Source organism: Nycticebus coucang, chromosome 23 (assembly GCF_027406575.1).
Source record: "Nycticebus coucang isolate mNycCou1 chromosome 23, mNycCou1.pri, whole genome shotgun sequence".
Classification (NCBI taxonomy): domain Eukaryota; kingdom Metazoa; phylum Chordata; class Mammalia; order Primates; family Lorisidae; genus Nycticebus; species Nycticebus coucang.
The window spans coordinates 25,281,353-25,287,196 of NC_069802.1; positions in this window are offsets into that span (position 1 = coordinate 25,281,353).

Below are 5,844 nucleotides of genomic sequence, written 5' to 3' on the forward strand. Positions count from 1 at the left end.
CACCCGCTCTGCTTTGTGGCCCGTGTGTGTGCCACACAGGGATCCTGCCTGTGGGAGAGGATCCCTGGGGGAGGAACCTACCATCCCAATGCTTATTATCACAATAGCTACACCCAGTTCCCTGCCGGGCACTGCCAGGCACACATTGTCTCCAATTGCAAACAAAAGCCTTCCCTGGGTCAGAGTGCCTCCCTCTCCAGCTGAGCTTTGAGGGGTTAGGGACTTGATACAGGATTCCTTGGGACTTGCTGGTGGAGTAGCAAGCCTGGGACTCATTCTGAAAGCCAGGCAGGCCCTTCCCCTCTGCTGCACTGTCCTGGTTTATACCTGAACAAAGTGAGGCCTGGCCCACTCACTAGCTGCCCAGCTGCCCACAACTAATGGCGGAAGTGCCTCATTGGAACTAGCTGGTTTCATTCCAAACCCAAGAGTCCTCTCCTCTCCCTGTGTGAGGGGAGCAGGAAGGAACTCTGCTTCCAGGAACTGCAGGGCCCAGCTTGCTCTGGGGCTGAAGAGTCCACAGCCAAGCACACTGTCTCTGGGGCCAAACTCCACCAAGCGAATTCCCCTTCCCACCCTCTGGCTTTCCCTGCCTCCATCTGCTCATGTGTGAAATGGGAATAAGGTCCCTGTTAGAGTAAAATAAGCCGACAGATTTAAAGCATACAGGACAGTCCTAGGCACACAGTTAGCACTCAGTTCACATTAGTGTTAGAGTTTGCACAGGGAACCTCTGGTGCTGGGAAAAGATGGGCAGGAAGCCTTGATTCGACTCTTCTGGAATGTTGGGACTCCCTACTCCACAGCCTTGGGTGCTGTTTGTATCAGCCTAATAACCAAGGCATGCTTTTTGGAGAGTGGGCATTAGAGAAATCAAATCGGCCTGGGCTGCTGTTAGTAGAGGAACGATGGTTTTGCTATTGGTGCACCAACCCTCAGAGGACAGTGGTCAACCAGCAGCACCTTTGCTATGAGTGCAGAGTCTGCACTGGTGACAGGAATCCCCTGCATGCTCACCCGCCTTCCCTGGGAGCTCAGCTCTGCCTCTAGCCCTGGGCAAGGTGCGCTGCAGACACCAGGGGGACAGGGCTGGACTGGCCAAGCCAGAGAAGGGGAAGAGGTCTGTTGCCACTCTCCCTGTGAGCCTGTCCCAGGTTTGACAAACCTCGGTTCTAGTTCATGTCCTGCTCTGCCCTGGAGCAGGTCTTCCTTGGACATTCATTCGGATGAGCCTCTCCCAGTGACTCTGGGCTTTCTTTCATGTGGAGTACAGGGCCTCGCGCCTTCCCATGGTCTTACATCACTCCCAACAAGGTGCAAGTAGAGAGACTAAGATTTCAAAAAACTTAGCGAGAGAAAGAAAGTTTTCCTTCTTTCTTCTTTGTTCCCATTAAAAGAGCAAAACACAGGTTCAATTCAGAATACTTTTTCTTAATGTGTATAGATCTTGCTCATAAGTTTTTCCGTTTGATTGTAATTTTGAATTATACTTTTTGTATGACTTTTTTGCACAAAGTATGGAGGAAAGGCAGATGGTGTGCGTATCTGTGTCTATCACTTTATAACCTCCTGTCCTTATTTTATCTCACATATAAAATATTCTCCTATTTAGTGCTTTCAACACAGAACCTATATTTTCATGCAAATTTCTAAAATACTTTCACTCATCAAAAATGTATACCATTTTTTTCCATTCATAGCAGCATACTTTCTTGTATCAATTGTCCCATAAGGTAGAACTTTATAGATCAAATGGTGTCATGAATGTGGAAAGAGAGTTTGCCTATGGCTATATAACTATGAACTAATAATGCAGACCCCAAATCTCCTACTGAGGCCCTGGGCCAGATGTGTTTCAGAATTTAAAAATTTCAGGTTTTTTTTTTTAAGACTAGTCAAGTGAAGCAGTGGGAATGGAAAAGGAACAAATAAATTTGTAACTGGTTGTGATCAATTTGTTGTAGACACCATTGCCCTTGGAGCAGCCAGAAATTTCAATTTTAAGGAAGAAAAATGGATAGCATCGTACAATCAAACACATTGATATTTTACCATAAAATTTTACAGCTATTGATACTCAGAGGAATAAATTTTGATTTTTTATGTCAATTCAGGTTAGGCAGCAAATGAGTTTCTGTCTCTATTACTGAGTATTTACTGTGTGCAAATACTGTTCTAACACTTTACAGAAAGTCACTAATCTTTATAGTGCTATGAATTAAATATAAAGGTAATGAAACTAGGCACCAAAGAAATTAAACAAGTTTGGGTCACACCTGTGGCTCAGTGGGTAGGGCACCGGCCCCATATACCAAAGATGGCAGGTTCAAACCTGGCCCCAGCCAAACTGCAACAAAAAAAACAGCCAGGCGTTGTGGCGGGTGCCTGTGTTCCCAGCTACTCAGGAGGCTGAGGCAAGAGAATCATCTAAGCTCAGGAGCTAGAGGTTGCTGTGAGCTGTGATGCCATAGCACTCTACCAAGGGAGAAAAAGGGAGACTGTCTCTAAAAAAAAAAAAAAAAAGAACTCAAACTAATCTTTTCCATTTCATTCACACAAATCACCAAAGTTTCCCCTACTTTCTTATACTCCTTTCCTTTACAGAGTATATTTTTTTTCCAAAGGACTTCTATGTGTAGAGTGAAAAATAGAAAACCCAGAACACAGACCAATATTAATTTACAAGAAGCACTGCCAAGCGGTAAGATAAATATAATCTATGATGAATGGATATTCGAATGGGAACCAATGAAAGTTGACCCCCCCAAACCCCTACCTCACACCACACACACAAAAAATGTACACAAATGTAAAAGGCAAACCAATTGAACTTCTAGAAGGTAGTATAGACAAATATTCATAAACTTGAATAGGAAAAGATTTCTTAAACAGGATACAAAGTGGATTAACCATAAAGAAAGACACTTTTAAGAGAGTGAAATGGCAAAGCAGAGCGGAAGGAGAGAGACAAAGGTCCACTCCCAGGCATATACCCAAGAGAAATGTAGACACACGTTCACCAAAGAATGCCTGGAACAGCGCAGCACTGCAAACAGCTCAGATGTCCACTGCCATGAATAGAAAGGGAGTCTTACCTGTAAAACACTCATGCAATGAAATATAATATGAAATCACCATTTTTATAGTCAAAAGGGACCAGGCAATGAAAATGAACAATTTATTGCCTGATGGAACTACATGGGTGAGTCTCATAAATGTAATGTTAAGTCAAAGTCAGGTGTGAGACTTTCTACTGTTTGATTCCATTTATATGAAATTCCAAACCCAGCCAAAATGCAATCTTAGCACGCTGACATGGTCAAACTATGAAGGGAAGGAGGAAGGGCAGAAGCCACCATGTTGGAGATGAGGAAGAGGGTGGGGCAGAGGGATTTGTGAGGCACTGTCGGGGTTCTCCTTCCTTTTTACTATAGAAGCCATGGTGTTGGAGATGAGGAAGATGTTGGGACATGAGGGATTTGTGAGGCACTATCGGGGTTCTCCTTCTTCTTTTCTTTTTTTTTTTTTGAAACAGAGGAGACAGAGTCTCAAGCTGTCTTGAGTAGAGTGCTGTGAGTGGTAGAGTGCTGTGGCATCACAGCTCACAGCAACCTCAAACTCTTGGGCTTAAGCGATTCTCTTGCCTCATCCTCCCAAGTAGCTGCAACTACAGTCGCCCACCACATGCCTGGCTATTTTTTCATTGTAGTTGTCTTTGTTGTTTGGCGGCCCTGTCTGGATTCGAACCTGCCAGCTCCGGTGTCTGTGGCTGCCGTCCTAGCTGGTTGAGCTACAGGCGCCGAGCCAGAGTTCTCCTTCTTAGTTGTGTTAATTTGCTCTGTAGTGAATCTGTGAGTGGCCTACTTCTGTGTGTGTGTTTTCTATAAATACTACATTTTTCACAATTAAAAGGGTATAGGCTCTGGTGTACACCTACTGAGTTTGAAGCCATTGGAAACCAGTATGTAAAAGCTGCTTCCTGGCTCTGTCCCATACATGCCAGCCTTCAGCACGGCTAACAAATACAGGGTGTCCCAAAGGTCAGCATACATACATACATAGAGAAAATGGTAAATTATAGTTAAATGTAACTTTATTTACAAAATATTCATTACAAAGTTTTACAATATTTTAACAAAATATTTCTGGATGTTATGTAAATACAAAAAAGTGAGATATAACATAAAAAATAACGTGAGTTTGTTAATTTCTTCGTATGTATAGTGCCTTTGGGATACCCTGGATTGCTGGCTGGGTGCCGGATGAAGTTCAACTTCATCATGCTACTGATGAGCAGACTGAGGCACAAGGACATTAGGTATCTTTCCAAGGGTCACACAGTGAGTGACTGAAACCCAACTAGGCTGGCTCCAGCATCTGTGCTTTCAACCACATCCATCCTCTCTGTTATCCTCTTTAGAATGTAGTTTCCTGGCCAGGCATCATGGCTCATGCCTGTAATCCTAGCACTCTGGGAGGCCAAAGCAGGAGTTCGAGACAAGTCTGAGCAAGAGCTCTACTAAATATAGAAAAACTCAGGTTATGGTGGGTGCCTGTAGACCCAGTTACTTGGGAGGCTGAAGCAAACCAGGAGTTTGAGGTTGCTGTAAGTTATGATGCCATGGCACTCTACCCAGGGCAAAAGGGGACTCTATCTCAAAAAAAAAAAAAAAAAAAGAGAGAGAGAGAATTTAGTTTTCTATAGGAAAGCCCTCTAGGAAAAGCCTACCTTTTTAAGTGTCATCAGAATTTTTTTTCTTTTTTTTTAATTTTTGAGACAGAGGCTCACTTTATCACCCTCGGTAGAGTGTCATGGCATCACGGCTCACGGCAACCTCCAACTCCTGGGCTTAGGTGATTCTCTTGCCTCTGCCTCCCGAGTAGCTGGGACTACAGGTGCCCACCACAATGCCCGGCTATTTTTTTTATTGCAGTTTGGCCAGGGCTGGGTTCAAACCTGCCACCCTCGGTATATGGGGCCGGCGCCCTACCCACTGAGCCATAGGCACTGCCCAAGTGTCATCAAAATGTTTAACCAATTCTGTGATGAGCTCTTAGAATAGAGGACACAAATTTTTGCTTCTGGCAACTGAATTTAACAACTTCCTGGTGAACTATGATCCCTTCACAAAATCCAGTGACAACCCCCTAATTCCTTAAGTATCTCCAAGCTGTTTTTCTATCCTGCATGTACCTGAGTGGCTATGCTATTAATAAATTTTTGTGTGTGTGATTTTTCTGATTCTTCCCTTGCTCCCTAGTGTCAGCAGTTAAGCCATTTGCAGGCACATGAGCTGTCACTATAACGCTGTGTAGCAGTAACTTCCCCTGTTTTAGCTTTGTCATCGTCATCATCACCCATCATCAATATTACTGTGTATTTCTCATCTGTTACGGCTTGAGAAAATAGTTCCACATTTATCCATTCAACTAAGTCATTCAAACTGTGAGTGAATTTGTCCTATAGGCTCAATGTGCAAAAAAGAAAACAAAAAAACAAAACTGTGAGTAACGAGTAAGTAAGCCTGAACAGTCTGGTGGGTTTATTCATCTGTGACTTTCTTCTGCTGCCTAGACTTAAGGATGCCTCCTGGATCATCAGAAGCATTTTCTTACCATTATGCTTCTTCCTAATGTGCTGGGCTACACTCTCAACAGTTGAGATCACTGTCACTATACTCCTCCCTTACGAGGACATATCCTAATAGGAACAGTAACACTCTGGTGCTCTGCAGAGGGCCTGGGATAAACAGTGTGGACCAGCTCAGTCACTCCCAGCCTCAGAGCCTGGGTCCTGGCCAGGGGTCCATGGCAGAGAAGAGGTGGCTCCTTCCTCTGCTGCCC